At 39.1% G+C, this 18,881-nt stretch overlaps 1 pseudogene; it reads left to right on the top strand.

Annotated features, from left to right (window-relative positions):
• The window catches only part of LOC147497456 (uncharacterized), a 56,933-nt pseudogene extending 40,805 nt beyond the window's left edge, over positions 1 to 16,128 (top strand).
• Positions 16,129 to 18,881: the final 2,753 nt, after the last annotated feature.

The raw sequence follows: 18,881 nt of genomic DNA, 5'->3' as shown, positions 1-18,881 counted from the left end.
ATTGGGAACAATCTACCGTTCTCTCTTTTTGTCACGAACAGTCTTGTGGAAGACATTTTAGAGCAAACAAAACCACATCTAAAGTGTTGCAATGTGGATTATATTGGTCAACACTATTTTGTGATGCCTTTGATCATTGTAAAGCTTGCCTTTCTTTGCCAACATCTTGGTTGTATTTCTAAACATAACATGATGCCCTTAAATCCCATTCTTATAGTGGAGATTTTTTATATATGGGGCATCGATTTCATGGGACCCTTTCCCATATCTCACGGTTTCATCTACATCCTAGTCGCCGTAGACTATGTATCCAAGTGCATCAAGGCCGTACCATGCCATAACAATGATAACAAAACTGTAATGTCTTTTATAAAAGAAAATATTTTTTCAAGATTTGGTGTTCCAAAAGCCATCATTAGTGATGGCGGGTCACATTTTTTTAATCGAGTTTATGAACATGTCATGAAAAAAATATGGAGTAACCCACAAGGTTGCAACTCCATATCATCCCCAAACACGTGGTCAAGAAAAAGTTTCTAATCGAGAGATTAAACGTATCTTAGAAAAAATAGTTAATCCAAATAGGAGAGACTGGTCTCTCCATTTAAACGATGTCTTACGGGCATACCGAACCACTTTTAAAACACCTATAGGGATGTCACCCTACATACTTGTCTTTGTCTTGTCATCTACTAGTAGAACTAGAGCATCGCGCCCTATGGGTAATAAAAAACCTTAATTACAATCTCGATACGGTAGGTGAGAAGCGTAAGCTGCAAATAAATGAACTCAAAGAAATTCAAAATGATGCGTATGATCTCTCTAAAGATTATAAATCCAACATGAAAAGAATTATGACAAGCATATTTTACAAAAACATTTCAAAATTGGTCAAAATGTTTTGCTTTATAACTCAAGGTTACATATGTTTCTAGGAAAACTAAATGCTCGATGGATTGGTCCTTACATGATCACTGCAGTCACCCCATATGGGGCTTTCACCTTGAAGGATCATAAGGATAACAACAACTTCCAAGTTAATGGTCAGTGCCTAAAACACTATCATGAGTTACGGTCTATGGATGTAGAAGAAACTATTCTCGAAGATCCTATCTATGAGGATTAAATCTTCTGTTCCGTGATGTATTTCCAATCTGTTCATTCCCTTACATCTGTTTCTATGGAATACATCAGAAAAGATAACTGGACCACTCCACTTGGAGTGTGTGGTTGTAAGTGTCGGAGCCTTGAGTCCACGTATACTTGCATATTCCTTGTTAGCACTTTTACTCATAGTTTCAGTAGTGTACCTCTATGGAGCAAGTTTACAATTTTCTTTTTCTTTATTTTACACTCTTTTTGTTAAAAATAGCTTTTCCTTGTTGTTTTTATAAAAGTTCTTGGTCTTTCCAGTTTTTATAATAGAGGATTCTCGATACAACACTAGTTATGAGATTTTTGTTCCAAAACGGGCAATGGGATCAACACAGACCAACCCCTAGAAAAACGTAATCTAGGGGCGATTTGAGATCAGTTTTGCTTATTAAGGGTTGTCTATATCACCGCGCTATTCGCACGGGTCAGGAAATTCCGTGTCTTATGTAGTAAATCCCCCAACTGGTGTAACTGAAGGTCTGTCTGTCTAGATTTGTTTCACTCAAACCGACATGAAAGTTACCTAAGACAATCTGTTATGGTATGTTTTTATCCCTGCTATTATACGAGTCCTTTGTATTTAAAATGATACTAGATAAATATATGATTTTATCTTCTTGCAAAAACCCTCTATTTTGTTAGAGATATCTTTTAAGAAAAACAAGAACCAAAAAAAAAAAAAAATCGACAAGGAGTCGAATTCTAAAATTAAACAAATGGTGTAACCCAAAGTGAAACCATGATATGTTTTACACTAAAAAACTCATTCTGTACAAAAATTTCAAAAATTTCCCCTTCTTTTCAAAAAATTCTACAAAAATTTCCAGTTACCAAAAATTTCAAAAACTTATGTTCTTCCTCGGCCCCATAACCTTTCAAAATGTCTAAAAATAGTTCTTATCCACTGATCAAGGCTTAATGGAGACGTGTACCCTATGATTCTGAAGTTTTTGCGTCTCTTCCAATTGATATTAAACATGATATCTGGAAGTGAATTCACACCATCACACCTGGTGTAGGAAAAAGTTCCTATGCCCACAGACGACTTGCAGTCAGGGAAAACTGGTGCTTGAGATGTCAAACACCAAACTGCCTTGGGCTTCAGCCGATAAGCGAGGACTCAGTATTTTCAGTCTATATGTGTCTTACCCCAAAACACAGAGCCCAGCTTCATAGAGTAATCGAACCATCTGGTTGGGATTGACTCGAGTCTTGGGGATCTGACTAAAAAAGACCAATATTTTTACAGTTTTTCAAAATATAATCCAAAAAAATTAATTAGCCTTTAATTTCACGTTTGTATATTCTTTCCAAACTCCATTCCCTTTGTTCTCGTAACACTCTTTTTGGTTCATTCCGCTATTCGTGCAGTTTGTTTTCAAGTTGGTATACTCTATTCTTTTTAGAGCTCATTCATGTATACAGCTTATGTCATATTCATGCTTTAAGGTGTTCATCTATCATCTTGTGTGTCTGTGAGGGAGTAATATAACTTCTAGTAAATATTATGCTCATGTCTAGCACAGTAGTGTTAACAACCAACCTTATATCCTCGTCCTCATAGCTTGCTTCATAGTGATTCAGATTACGCAAGCAACATATTCAACTTGGACCCAGAGCGACCATACCACCAACTGATCTCATCCATTCGACCTGCGAGCTCGCTTCAAAGTGACTCGAGTCGAATGGATGATCTCGACCATAAATGACCTGCATAGTGCCCACTCCTCTCTTCTCATAATGGATCATAACACATGTCCTTATTACAAACATCAAGACCGGATCTTCAGGCACGCTTCATGATAAATTACCATATTTCGTCATCAAGGTTGGATCTAACCTGACGCGGGAATACGAGAGGTGTGGGCACCTTGCCCATATAAAGAGGATGAGGAACTACGTCTGATTTGATTCAAGTCCCCCCCCCCCCAAAGAGAGAACTTGATACGAAGGTAGTTCGTCCTTACAAACTCAGTCAATTCAATCCAATCATCCCAATCCCTTGATCAATCCTACATTTGTAAGGATCACCAAAAACATCCTTTACATTGGCGACGTTTATGGATCGAATTACTTGAAAATTCATCTACTCAAAAATTCCATTTCTTCAAACCATCTTCATGGAATCGTCAATATTCAAGCCCACGAAGCATGGAAAGGCTCCAAGATCAAATAAAGGTCATGGCCGCATAGATGGGAACCATGAATGACAGCATCACCCTCTTACGACAGGAGAACGCCGTACTGAAAAATTATGTGGTAGCCCAGAACCCCAAATGAGACACAGCTGAAGACGACACTAATAAAGTGAATTAGCAAATCAACAAGTTGTCCCAGCGAATTGACCAGAGTGCCGTGCAGAAGGACGCCACTCAGATCATCCAGAAGATGCTAAAAACTTATCTAGCATCCCCATTCACACCGGAGATACTCAGTAAACCCTCCCTGCATGATTTCATACATCCACGCTTTGCAATGTATGATGGAAGTTTGTGTCCCAGTCAACAAGTAGCTCACTACATCTAGAGCCTTGCACTCTATAGTGCACAAGAGTTCAACTACTTGCAGTGCCGCCTATTTCCTGCAAGTCTGAAAGAAGGAGCTCTCAACTAGTTCTACTAGATGGAACCAAACTCCGTCGATAGTTTTGAAAAGCTAACTGATCAGTTCGCTAACCATTACATCCGTAACAGACTTAAGAAAATTGATGTAGACCCATTCTTCATACTGTCAGAATAAAGACGAGTTAATCTGCTCCTTCTTAGGGCGATTCAAGACAGAGTTGATGTCTATAGAAAGCGACCTCGAAGAGTCCTTTGCAACCTTGGCATTCACCAAGGCAATCTGAAAAAGCACCTGGCTATACAGGTTGCTCATGAAGGAGCATCCTAAAAAACTAGAAGACTTGTACGCTAGCATGTACAAATATATAAAGCTACAAGAAGCTTTAGATCATGACGGTGAACAGAAGGAAGTTACAGCAATCTCAGATGCTGCCCAGTCCTCAAACAAACGTCCCAGATGACAAGGACAGAAGTCTGGTACCAGGACGCACATGAAACGTGAGTTTGCTATGCTGACAAGATCTCCAATCTACATACTAGAGAAAATAAGAACAACGGCCTATTACTGACCTGAGGTAAAACAGCCAGAAGACACAATAGGAAAGCCATACTGTGCTTTCCATAAAACAAAGGGCCATAAGACCAATGACTGCTAGATGCTCAAGGAATATCTTCAAGACCTCGTTGAGGTTGGGCATCTCAGACACTATACTGATATTGCCGATGGTGACTGATAACCAGTAAACACTCAATTAGTTTACTCTAACCTCATTTTTACAGTATCATTTATTTATTTCCTACTCTCACATATATATTCATGTAATATATAGAGTACGGAATCGTTCCACTCTTAATATATCAAGACTAAATAGAATTCAATTAATCAAATACAAAGAACAATGTTGAGAGTAATGAGATGTGAAATTTCTATTCTAAATAACAACTATTCGAACAATCAATCATCCTCACATGACTTCCTTAACCTCCTCTAATGGAGGTTTTAGCCTAATATCATTATACTATCATTCCTAACACAAGAACAATAATAACAAGTCATAATTTAATAACTAATTTAAACTTTATAAATCTAATTTTAACAATAGTCTAAGAATCAAAATGAAGATAACCTAATGTATGAATTTACAACTAAAACTAAATAAGAATTTAGTCAATAACTAAATTGAAATGAAAACTAATACTTTATTATAAAATTAATAGTGATTCTAAACAATAATCTACTTTGTTCTAACATTAATTAATTGAATGTAGAAACTAGATCTAAAACAAGCTATTCTAACTAATTAATAGAGTCCACTAGGTGAAAACATGATTTTTTTGACTCCTATCCCGGAGAGGAATTGACCGGTACTAATAGTCAAGAATATATTTGACGGGATTTTTATTAAATTGATGGTCCATAACCGTCAAACAAAAAATTGATGATCGACGCTCGTCAAAAAATTTCCCCGAAATCCCAGTCAAGCGCGAATACCTTCCCCCCAAAATTTTTGCTCTTTTCCAATTTTCTCTCATTCGGTTTCAATTTGGTTAAAACTCAAAACCACAAACTCGCCGTCATATACAATCTCCTTCCATACCTCACAAGTAGCAGCTACTTCAAGGCTCCATTTGCAAGTCTCGCAGCTACTTCAAGGCTCCAAAGCTAACAATTTCATCTCTACAGCAGCTTCAAACAACTTCCGCCAAAGCAAACAAATTCAGCAAGCTTCAATTTCACCGGTTTGTTTCTTTTATTCAGAAAAAATGTTACTTTTTCTTTAATTAGTATATTGGGATGATGCATCTTTCTCATGAAATTTATTGGAGTTGCTGAGGGTTTGCAATCAGTACTTGTTGTATCTTGTAGCAGTTAGTATGTAGTTGTTTATTTTTTTAGAAGATTGTACTTGTATGTTGTAGGGTGGCAGAATATGTGTCTGTCAATGTCCAAATTCTAGTGGAGTCGTGGAGAGCAGACTAGCTTGATCGTTTTAAAATCATGCATTGGCTGTTAAAAATGTACATTTGTCCTTTCTTCCCCAACGACTACGGAGCCCTATGATTTCTTAGGTATAGTAATTAACTAGCTATGTAGCTGGTGTATTAACTAATGTTTCAAATAATGGGAGCTGTAAGTAAGATACACGTCATTAGATAACATCACAGCGTCTTTCATGTTATTACTAGTTAAACTGTTAAGTTCTGTGCATACTGATGAAAACAGAACAATCCTGACAAAAACTCTTTCATTTTCTAGTTGTCTTCAAAAAGATTCCACTGTTAGTCGAGTAGTTAATCATGATAGTGTTAAGATAGTACAACATCACCTAGGAACTTGAGTTTGGGCATGAAAGTAAACACTTGGGCACCCTCACCTTGCAACCCGGTTTTCAAGGATGAGTTTTACCAATGGGTTTGTTCACATGGTATCGGAGTAGGTGAACAAGAGATGGTTGGGTAAAAAAAGAAAAACAATTGAATTGGCGTTTGCAATGGTAGCTCTAGCCTCACGTGGAGGGGGAGGGCCGAATGGCTCCTGCCCTGGCATTGAGGAGGAGTATATTGCACATTGGAAAACATAACAAAGCCACTGCTTCTTCGGCCAGAACAACCTGATGGTCGCTAACTTGAAGTATGCTTCTTCTCATGTAGTTCCATCTGCTGACTACACTACACCTAAAAGAATGCAGGTTAGGAATGGGCGCCACTATCCCAGCCCGAATCCTCCCAGGTTCTATTGATCATGTCCCCTTCCCAACAGTTGTACCTTGTCTTGGGGCGCCTTTGGCTTTACGAGAAAGCCCGCCAGAGAAAAAAGTCTTTCTTCCGGCCCGGGTCATACTCCGGTCGTCCACGAAAAAGAAATCGCAATGCATCTTGCTCACAGCGATTGAGAGTGGGAGTGTAGCGGGGTAAGGTAAGTAAAGTGGCCGCCAGAGAGGAAGTAAGACCGGCCTATTGAGCGCAAACTAAGCTAATATGCTTAGAGAAAGCCAGGTGCCGGAGGTAAGCTATATTCGCCCGGTTTGTTTCCCTCGAAACGAACGTCGTCGAGGATGTTAGTCGGATATCTATCCCTCCCAACCGTCTTTGGGAGGCTTAATGCTTGTGGTCACGGAGTATTACAGACGCCATTCTCGTGTAGACTGCTCCATTAATAAGAACAGCCTTCCTCCGATGTGATTTGCAAGGATGAACTTGCGTTGGAATTATATTCTATCGAATTTGAGAAAGAATCTCCGCTTGAGTAGGTGCTTTGGTTGACTTTGATTCATCAAGGGTCCAGTCCCGAGCTTCCGGCCAAGTGGGCTTGCCCCCAAAAAAGTGGTTACATGGGGCTAGTGAGACCCTCTCTTTTGAGAGAGGTGGGTTTGTCGTTGCTCATGTTGATTTAGCAAATCAAACTAGAGAACTACCACCTGTAGATGTTGACAAATTTATTCCAAAGCCAAAACTTGGTCAAAAGTAGTAGGATGGTGTTAGGAAAATGCATAGTTCTTGCTATTTTCCAAGAATCCATTTTCGCATAATGTGGTCTAGTTCTTCCAGAGATTCCCCGCCATTACGACCCCTTATGACTAAACTTAATATCAAACTTATATCAATAACTTTTTTGCTTCCAAATTGATTTAAAGACACCTTATGAGGACCAACAGTAGTCGTAATTATTTACTTTTCGCCTTGGCATGTCCCCCAATGTGTTAGGTGAGTAGTTGTTTTGGTACCTTCTCTTCAAATCAGGGCTAGGACCTCCACGCTTGCTCATGTTAGGACTTAGAAGCATCCCTCAGATCCCGTATCATGCAGTTCTTGATACTCCACCGAAGTTATTTTGCATATAAGATTGGATGGGTGTCTACCGACTCTTCTTGGATTTGTTCTACGTTCTCCTTTAAATTCACATTTTTATTTCCAATTATAATGGATAAAGCATATCTCATAAGAGTTCATTGTAGGCAAGAAGACAATCACGTGTTCTTGATGAAGTGTCACATGTTCCACCATCCACACGATGCCTTCTAAAGAACTTCAGGAAAAGAACCGTTGCACTTGGAAGCGTGTCTAATGATGTACCATCTACCGACTTCAGATAACATAACAATTGACGATATCTTTGATTACACAATTGAGTTATATGTTGGGGAAGGAACATTTGGAGACATTTCAATTGGAGATACAATCACATGGCCTATGCCTTTTGTGGAGCCAATTTGATGGGAGTTGGTGAACTTTTTTTTGCAATTTAGTAGTTTAAACTTTTTTTTACAACCTAGTTGGTTTTGTATATACATGAAGATGTGTGGTTGTATATGGAGTATACTAAAACTTATGTAATGTACTTTGCTATAATATTTTGGTGTTTTGATGAAAGAATCTATTGTATTTTGGCGAAATGTTTATTTGAGTTGGATAGTTTTATTTTTGCAGGAAAAATGGATATGAAATTTAGATTATAAGAATTTCTTTTAAAAAAAACATTAATGCTTAGAAAAACGATGGATATAGATCGTCAAGAAAATTTATGTATACAGAAAATTGACGTAGCAGACCGTCAATAATTTTCAAATTTGCATCCTAAATTCCATTAAAATTGGACAAATTTGACTAGTGAAATAACAAAGTTTGACGGTTTTAGTACGTCAAAAATTCTATTTATTAATGACGTTCACCACCCGTCAAATAAATTTAAAATTATTGACGGTAACTAACCGTCAAGAAAAAAAATGACTGCAAATTTTTTGACGGGCCTTACTACGGGCAATGTCAGTCAAAAGTAGTGTTTTTTGACGGGTTCTGCCTGTCAAAAAAGTCTTATTTTCACCTAGTGGTCTAACCTAATTTTCTAATCTAGATCTAGGTAAACTTAAGAGTTAAGTCTTCTCCATAAAAATGGAGGAGACCAGATCCCCTTTTTCATGCAGGAGCTGAGGAGCCATGTTTTGGGCTGGAAAATCGAGCCCAAAACCCAATTTTTCAGTCCACAGAGGCCTTTTCAGCTAGATAAGACTTCTATGGAATTTTCGCCTAATTCTTGCTCCTTTGATTGGGTCAAGGCTTAGACCATTGGAAAGCTCTTTCCAAGCCGGTCGTTTTGACATAGGGTAGGCCCAATTCCGAGGTCTGAGTCCAAAGATACGGCCTTTGGAGGTTCTATTGACTTTTATGTGCTGTTTCTGCCCGCATTGACTTTGACTTTTCAGCTTTGATCGGGCTTTAAAAAGACTTTTTCTCCTTAAATCTTGGCCTTTTATCATAGAACTTCTTAGCAACCAAACCTTGCTCCTTTATCTCGCAAAAGGGACGCATTTCTAAACATACTCGACTCTAGTGCCTGAAATATACAAAAGCACGATAATAGTACTAACTCTTACTTATTAATCACATAATTGGTCTAAAGTAATATTGTTAAAGGGGTTAAAACAATAGTTTTGGGCTCTTATCAAACTACCCCCAAATAGCATTTTGCTTGTCCCCAAGCAAATATGAGAAATTAGAATAAGTGACCAAAAATGGAGTTCTAACTAATCTCGTTTCGCTGAGTGTGATTGCATTGACCATATGCAACAAGGCATTAAACCACAAAGAATTCCCTAGTAGACAAGTTATAGCCTCGTGAGAGTTTTCCAATGAAGGTACTCATGATAAGAGCCCAAAACTGTAGTTTTAACCCCTTAGCAGTCATACTTTTAGACCAATTATGTGAGTAATAAGTAAGAGTTAAGACTAATTACGTGTTTTTATGTATTTCAGGCTTCAAAGTCAATTATGTGCAGGAATGTGCCACTTTGATGAGATAAAAGAGCAATGGTTGGTTACTAAGGAGTTCGGTGATTAAAGGCCAAGATTCAAGAAGACCAAGCCTTTGTAAAGCCTGGTCAAAAGATGAAAAGTCAAAGTCCACGCAGGCAGAAACAGTGCACAAAGTCAACAGAACTTCCGAAGACCATATCTTTAGACTCAGACCTCGAATTGGGCCTACCTTATTTCAAAACGACCGCTCGAAAGAGCTTTCCAATGGTCCAAGCCTTGACCCAATCAGAGGAGCAGAAGTGGACGAAAAGTCTGTTGAAGCGAACTGCAGCTGAAGAGGCCTTTTGGACCGAAAGAATTGGGTTTTGGGCCTGATTCTCTGGCCCAAAACATGGCTCCAAGCCCATGCACGATTTCTGGATCTGGATGTATAAATACAAAAGCTTCACTCTTTGTTAAGGGTAGCTAGTTAGACTTAAATTAATATATAGAATTCTAGATCTAGTTTTAATTAATTAATTAAGTTTTAGTTCCATTACAATTCTTGTTTTAGATTAAATTCTTGAATGATTGTTCTTCATTTGATTAGATCAATAAAGTAGTATTTTTTATCAATTTCGATTTTGTCATTTCCATTTCTAGATCTAATTTCAATTCTTGTTCTTATTTCATTTTAGTCATTAATTTAGATTTCATTATTGTTTAAATTAGTAAATTTCAATGCTTTGTATTATGTTTAGATTTAATTTAAATGGAAATGATTGCGGAATGATTCAAGGCTAAAACTCCATTAGAGGGGTTGAGAAACCTTGATGAAAACTTGATTCCAATTATCGGAGATTGTCGTAAATTCCTTTCCACTCTAGAAACGCTTTAGTTCACCATGAGAATGGGTTTAATCGCTCACATGCTAATTATTAATTGGTAGGAATGCCATGTGTAATTAGGGATTAGGAAGAACCGATTGTTCTCCGTGAAAGCGATTCAATTCGATTACGACGACTTCGTCGCTAGTGGATTAAGTTGAGTTAAGGTGGAATCAATCCCCTCTAACTCCTTAACATCGAATCAACGTAGCATTCCCTTTAGTTGTCGATAGTTTACTAGTTGCATTTTAGTTATTAGTTGCATCGTTAGCAATTCCCTTCGAAAAGCTCTCATTGACTTAAGACTGATTTCTTAGACTTAGAAAACAATCCATGCTAGGGAACTAGGAGTGGAACGAACTTCCTACTCCACTTAGTGCAATTCGCATCGAGAGTAGAAGCTTTGATAATAGAGTGTAAAAGATTAGTTTTAGTTTACTTACGTTTTGAATTCATCGTTCATTTCGTAGGTAGACTATACAATTTACAGTTATCAAATGGCACCGCTGCCATCTTAGTTACACTTTAGCATTGTTTTCCTTGTAGAAGTAGTCATTTTTAAGTCCCATTAAACCCACCCACCCTTGTTTGTTTCATACTGTGGTTGCCCATTTCAGCGTGACAAATTTCGCGAGAAAATATAATGGCGCGCCAGCGCTTCAGGAGAGCGACCAGCTAAGTTACCGGAATTTCGTTTACCACCGAAAGTCGCCACGCTTCATACCAAGCGACCAGCGCTCAAACAAACACCGGAACTCGACTTCACACCGAAGCCGACCCCCCCATTTGAGTGCGACCACTCTAAAAACACCGTAATCTGAAAATTACTTCGAGCGAAGGCCTTTACTATCTGGCTGGCAAAAGTTAAAATTTCCGGATTTCCACAGGTTTGATTCAACTTTGATCTTTCATATTTTTCATTGTTCTAACCTGGTATATACACCTAACAAGCAAGCGAACAAGACGCTTATTCATAAGCGAGCAAGGACGCAATCGTATTCCTTTCTTCCATACCTCGCATTTCCAGTTAGAGGTTTTCTACTAGTATATCGTAATTGTTTGGAGTGTTGCATGTTTAGTTAAGCTCAACTTAGTCTTGCATGAGATTAAGGTCCGGTCGAACAAAACAACAAACGTAATTACACGGCAACAAACAAGTCTATCTAGTACACCACCCACCCACACCTCTAACTACTATCACACACACCATACCTGACATAATGGTCAAGAAAGAGAGACTCCTCTCTCCGACTTTTACAAAGCCTCGAGCGATAGCCCTAAATCGCATCGCTTCTAGCGACCCCATTGGGGGATTTTCGAATCCCCAAACATATTTAATTTGTTACCCGCTTTTCATGGGTTAGACCATGAAAAACCTTATCAAATTACGCGTAGGATTGAACAAGTCCTTAAAACATTCCATCATCCTACGGTAGGTGCGAACAAATTAAACCGGGGTATTCCCTTTCACATTAGCCGATAAGGCGGCGCCTTGGTTAACTTCCCAAAGCCTAATTCTCGTGGACTCGTGGGCTAAACTTGTTCAAATTGTTTATGGAACATTTTTACCCACCCCTAAAGACGGATGAAATGCTTTCCAAGATTCATTTTTCCGGCCGTAATCCTCATGAATCATTTTCTCGAGGCATGGAATCGCTTTCACCGATCTCCTTATAGAGTGTCCACATCATAACTTAGCGAAAGACACGCTAGTTCGTGCCTTTTTCAAAGGTCTTCTACACCACCATAAAGAAGTCCTTGACATAATGAATGGGGTAGTTTCCTAAGTAAAGGAGCCCCTGAGGCTTACAAATTTCTAGAAGACCAAACTAAACGGAATAATAATTGGGGGTAGTGATGATATCCCCGGCCAATGGTTCTTCTTCTTCAACAAGAAAGGTCACGGTATGTTTGAGACGAAAACCCATCCGTAACTTAAAAATTTAATCAATCTCTAACTAAAAAGTAGAGGCTATTTCGCTCAACAAAAGCCTATCCCCGTCATGAATGTAAACTCCAACCCATGTAATTTCTGTTTGAGTCCGAGCACCCCCGACGATTATTGTCCTCTAGCTTATGAACAACAACCACCGTAACAAGATAATGTTTACTCTATTAATAACTATCCTATTCCTAACGCCCTTTGAGACAACATCCCAACTTCAGTTGGAGAAATAATGAACAAGTAACACCTCCGTGGTACAATAATCAAAACGCGTTAGGCAAGCAAACAATTATAACCAAGCTCCACCTAGGCAAGGACAAGGTCAAGGAATTATAATAATTATAACAACCAAAGCTTAACCACGACAAGGTCAAGCACAAGGTCGAAATAATTATAATAATTATAATACCAATAGAGGTATCGTTCCTTAATATAATAATAACTATCACAACCCACCCATAAATAATCAACGAGATAGTTCCAAACACCACCCGCGACTACTACACCTACACAACCGATCGTGATCGACGCTTTTTATACAAGTTACCCAACAACTTTTCCGCACAATGACTCAATCAAACCAACAGATTTTACAATCCATAAATCGGGCATACAACAAGTTAGCCCAAGCGAAAAGCCCAACCAAAAGGCGGTTTCCGGGACAAGCAATACCAAACCCTAAAACAGCAAACACGACCTTTGAGGTAAACGGTAATTCTAGTATGGAAACTACAATCGTAGGTGACCTAAATGCCATCACCACTCTCCGCTCGGAAGAGTGGTTGATAACAAAGTAACTACTTCTATAGTTACCCCATCAAGATCCCTACACCGACATCGAACTAGATACCGCAATAGAAATCGAGGAGCCTACCACGGTAGAGGTACCAGCTAAATCACAACCAAAGAAACCGAAAAGCCAAGGTTACACAGCAAGTAGAGCCATATGCGAAATATAGAGCTTAAACCACCGCTCCTCAAAAATTAGCCATGCTAACCAGGGGATACAAACTTTGAGGAAATTAGGAACGCTTTCAAGAATCTAACGATAAACCTTCCTTTTCTCGGCTATTAAAAAGCTACCTAACCACGCTAAGTTTCTTAAAGAGTTGTGCACTACTAGGCGAAGACCAACATACCTAAAGACGCTTTTTTAACCGAACAGCCCCAACTTTATCCGAAAATAATGGAATTGTTAAGTACAAGGACCCTAGTCGCCCCATCAGTAAAATGCACCTTAGAGATTCCCACACGACGAATCGCCTTTATTAGACACGGGGCGAAAAGTTAACTTACTCCCCGTATTACTTGTATAAACAAATAGGTCTCACAGAAATGCAACCTACAAAAAATAACGCTGCAATTAGCGGACGTGTCAATTAAGTATCCTAAAGGTGTAGTGGAAAAAACGTGCTTGTTAAGGTTCGTGGATTTCTACTATCCCGCTGATTTTGTTATCCTCGATACGTAAGTCGCTAATGACTCAGACCGATCATTTTAGGATTCCTTCTTGGCAACCGCCAATGCGCTTTATAAATTGTCGCGATGGAAAGATGTCCTTATCTTTTGGCCATCTTTTCCGTCGAGGTAAATGTTTTAAAATGATGAAACAGCTTACCGATTCGTATGTAGATGGGGAGGTTAGCATGATCGAGTTTAGCTCAAGATTATTTTAACAACACGCTTCCTCGAAAATAATATGTACAAATTCCTTTCTTTTGAACTTCAGATTTTATAAATGACTCCTACTTAGAGGAAGTCAACACCATCCCCGAGTCCACACCAATTGTAGACCCATCGGTTGCTCCATATACTGATTATGAAGACTTGCTACCTAAGCAAGTCTTCATTACGCAAGATAAGGACACTTATGAAACATCAATGGACATTCTCGCCCACACCAATAAAGCTTAAAACCTCTTCCCCGAGTTAAAATATATTCAACTTGATCCGATGGTAGCCACCCGATAATTATATCTTCTCTAAACTAAGGATGAAGAGACATGTTTAATAAGGGTGATTAGGGAACATCGGTCTCCGCGATTGGTTGGTCCCTAGCCGACATTAAGGGAATTGACCCTAATGTTTGCACTCATCGATCCATTTGAGGATAACGCCAAGACTTCTCGCTAACCTCGCCGCTTTGAACCCCCGCCATGAAAGAGGTGGTTAGGGAAGAAGTCTTTATGCGATTACTTTCGATGCGGTATTATATACCCAATCTCCGATAGCGAATGGGTAAGTCCCATTCATGTAGTTCCTAAGAAATCGGAGTTACCATGGTACGTAATGGGAAGGGGTGACTATGTTGTCACTCAAGGTCCTATGAAATGGAGAATCAGATTGATTACGACGCTTAAATGCTATGACACGAAAGGATCACTTTCCCTTACCATTTATAGATCGATGCTAGAACGCCTAGCGGTCATGCCTTTTATTGTTTTCCTCGATGGCAACTCGGCTATTTTCAGATTATTATTGATATTGATGACCAAGAAAAGACAAACTTCACATGTCCCTTCTAACATATGCCTATAAACGAATGCCTTTTGGCCTTTGTAATGCCCCCGTACCTTCCAAATGATGTATGCTTCATATATTTAGTGACATGGTAGAGTGCTTTATGGAAGTGTTCATGGATGATTTTCTATCTATGGAGACTCCTTTACAGAATGTTTGTCTAACCTGTCTAAGGTCTTGACACGGTGTGAAGAAAAGAGCCTCATTTTAAATTGGGAAAAGTGTCATTTCATGGTCAAAAAGGGCATAGTACTAGGTCATATTGTATCTAGTGATGGCATCGAAGTAGATAAAGCCAAACTAGATAAGATAGTGACCCTACCTAAACCACGGACTGTTCGTGAGATTAGAGCCTTTCTAGGCCATGCAGGGTTTTATAGGCGTTTCATTAAAGATTTTTCGAAAATAGCTAGGCCTTTAACTAACCTCGCTTTTGAAGGATGCAATCTTTGATTTTAATTTTAACTCAGAAATGTGCTTTTGAAACCTTAAAAGTCACCTCTAACCATCGCACCTATTATACAGCCTCCCTCGATTGGTCTAAACCTTCAACTCATGTGTGATGCTAGTGACTATGCAGCTTGGTGTCGTCTTGGGGACGTAAACTAGATAATAAGTCCACTGTTATTTATTATGCTAGTAAAACATTAAACGATGCTCAACGGAATTATTCAACTACTGAAAAAGAATTCTTAGCTGTCATTTATGCTTTAGATAAATTTCGTCCTTATTTGGTTGGTTCTAAAACTTTAGTTTACACGGACCATGCAGCCTTTTAGTACCTTCTTGCAAAGAAGGATGCTAAGCGTAGATTAATCCGATGGATTCTTCTCCCCGCAAGAGTTCACATTAGAAATAAAGGACAAAAGAGGGGTCGAAAACGTAGTTGCCGACCACTTATCTAGACTTACAAATGACGATAGTAGTGATTCTGAGTCCATACCGGATTCTTTTCCTCATGAGCATCTGTATGCTATTTTTTCATCACCATGGTATGCGGACATCGTAAATTATTTAGCGGGTGATGTTATGCCTTATAATTGGACAAGAAATGAACGTAAGAAGTTCTTGGCCGAGTCAAGTTATACTCACCGGGATGAGCCCTACCTTTTAAGTATTGTGGCGGATCGATTATTCGTCGTTGCATTCCCCGGTGGGAATATAATGAAGTCCTATCGCTCGCCATGACAAAGAGTGTGGTGGCCACTTTAGTGGAATGAAAACAGCCGCTAAAGTTCTTCAATGTGGATTTTATTGGCCTACCCTTTTTAAGGATGCCCAAGTGCATTGCAAAGACGGTATTCGCTTGCCAACAACTTGGGCTTAATCACGGCCGCAATATGATGCCCATTAAATCCAATCTTGATAGTAGAAATTTTTGATGTTTGGGGTATTGATTTCATGGGCCCTTTCCCTGTTTCCCACGGTTATATTTATATTCTAGTTGCCGTGGACTACGTGTCTAAATGGATAGAGGCCCTAGCTTGCCGTAGCAATGACCATAAGACCGTGGTATTTTTTATTAAAGAATATATTTTATGTCGGTTTGGCATTCCTAAAGCCATCATTAGTGATGGTGGAACACATTTTTGCAACAGAGTTGTTGCATCCCTAGTGAAAAAGTATGGAGTTACACACAAAGTAGCAACTCCTTATCATCCACAAACTAGCGGACAAGTAGAAGTTTCTAATAGGGAAATCAAAAATATTTTAGAAACAACAAGAAACCCCGATAGGAAAGACCGGTCGGGCGTCCTATCGGATGCCTTATGGGCATATAGAACTGCTTTCAAAACTCCTATAGGTATGTCTCCCTTTAGACTTGTATTTGGGAAACCATGTCATTTGCCCGTTGAATTAGAGCACCGTGCTCTGTGGGCTATAAAAAGCCTTAACTTCAATATTGATGAGGCGGGTGTCAACCGCAGTTACAATTAAATGAGCTTGAAGAAATCCGTGGCGATTCTTACGATCTCGCCAAGGATTATAAAAGCTAACATGAAACGGTTCATGATAAGCATATCTTGCGCAAAGAGTTTGTGGTCGGACAAAAGGTTTTGCTTTTACAACTCCCGCCTACATATTTTCCTGTGGAAACTAAAACCCGCTGGTCCGGTCCTTTTCTCGTTATCAAGTCACCCCTTACGGGGCAATTACCTTGGTAAATCCCAAGGACAACAAGTATTTTCAAGTTAACGGTCAACGATTAAAACATTTTCACGAACTTCGTCCCCCTCGATATAGAGGAAGTCCTTTTACAGACCCTATATATGAGGAATGACCCTTGTTATTGGTGTACTTCCTTTCACTTCCATTTAATGGTAAGTACACCATTAAGGTAACCGGCCCCTCCCTATGGAGTGTGTGTCAGTAAGTACCGGATCCTAAGTCCACGGTTCACATATTTCACGCTTTCACTCTTGCATGTTTTCTCGATTTTTGAGTCATGTTTCTCTATGGTGTGAATTATGTCTTTATTTGCTTAATGTTTTTGCTTATTAAAAAAAAATAAAAAAATAAAAAAAAAAAAAAAAAAAAAAAAAAAATAAAAAAATAAAAAAATAATAATAATAATAATAATAATAATAATAATTGTTTTCATTTTTAGATATAGATATATATCTAAACTCATAAACATAGCAATCCAACAAGTCTTGGGAATCTGACTTTAAACGACCCACGTTGTAAACAAATTTTGTGTTTAAAAATTTGTTTGGGGGTGGGCAGTCGATCCTTGCATCCGGATTGCTCGAACCTTCCTCTTAGGTCCATTAGTATAGTTCATTGGGGTTGACGTCATCTAATTTAGTGTTCATTCGTTCGCATAACTTACGTCATGCACGCACTTCGAGGCGTTTTCCACTATCTTATATGTCACCCACGGTCGGAATAGAGTAGTTTATGGATCAATGGATTGGAAATTCTCTCCTGATCATTTCCATATCTCATTCGAGAAAATCGGACCGATAACGGCGCGTAAATTTAGTTTGAAGTTATGCTTAAAAATCGACGAAAAGTCGAAAAATCGAATTGGGCTTGGGCCCAACTTAAGGCCACACCTACACACAGCCCCCCCTTTCCAAAAACCAAATCGCGAGTCATCTTCTCCAACCACTTGTCACAAATTTAAATTCAAACCCTAGCAACCAAAATAAAAAAAAAAAAAAAAAAAATAGAATACATCAAAATAGAAAGACCACCCACGCCCTTTGTGAAACACCAACACAATCTCCAACCGTTTCCACCAAGAAAACACCCACCAATTCAAGTTTTCAAACCTGCCACCGTAACCACCACCGCCACCCACGTTGTGTTTAGTTGGTTTTCATCAAACTTGCATCCACCACCATCTACAAACCCCAAATCAGTTGAAACTTCAATGGCGCTACGACGAAGAATGTTGCCGGAGCACGCGTTTGAGGCCGACCATTTCGCACCATTTTACGACGCCAATATGATTACGAGGGATTGGAACAGACTGTGGTATTCGACAGATGAGTTCTATCACTATGATTTGGTAGAACAGTTTTATAAGAAACGAGAATTGGAGGGAAATAGGATTTTCATTAGGATAGCAGGAACGAGGAGGGAAGTAACGAGACAGTTGTTGGCTGAGCTATTAGGAATCATGCCTATAACCAACCTAGATACGACCATTCAGGAATCCCAGTATACTGCAGTTCCTGCTTTGATGAAAGATACGGTCATGGAGGGTGAATACAATACGATATCTCATTGCGTTAAGCCAGACGACCGAGAACCAATCAACCGGGTCAGAGCTCGGTGGATTGGTAGGAACGCCCTCGCAAAGACAAATTCAAATGACATCGGACTTCGTGTCTTCACGCTTCTCTCGGATTTTGCAAACGAATGAGTGTAATTTCTGCATCCTCGATGTAATTTTGAATGTGATTAGAGGAGTGGGAAAAGAGCATGGCCTCTTCCCGTATTGATCACTAAGATTATGCTCTCATTTAGAGCCGCCGCTAAATCTGCTCCTATTAAGATCAAATTGCATTCTAATGCAAGTATTTATAAGGAATGCATCCAAGAGACTTGGCCGTTGTCCGCAGAGAATAA

The sequence above is a fragment of the Coptis chinensis genome, chromosome 5, assembly GCF_015680905.1.
Source record: "Coptis chinensis isolate HL-2020 chromosome 5, ASM1568090v1, whole genome shotgun sequence".
Lineage (NCBI taxonomy): Eukaryota > Viridiplantae > Streptophyta > Magnoliopsida > Ranunculales > Ranunculaceae > Coptis > Coptis chinensis.
Note: the sequence above shows the minus strand (reverse complement) of the source record. Positions and strands in the feature narration are given on the sequence as shown.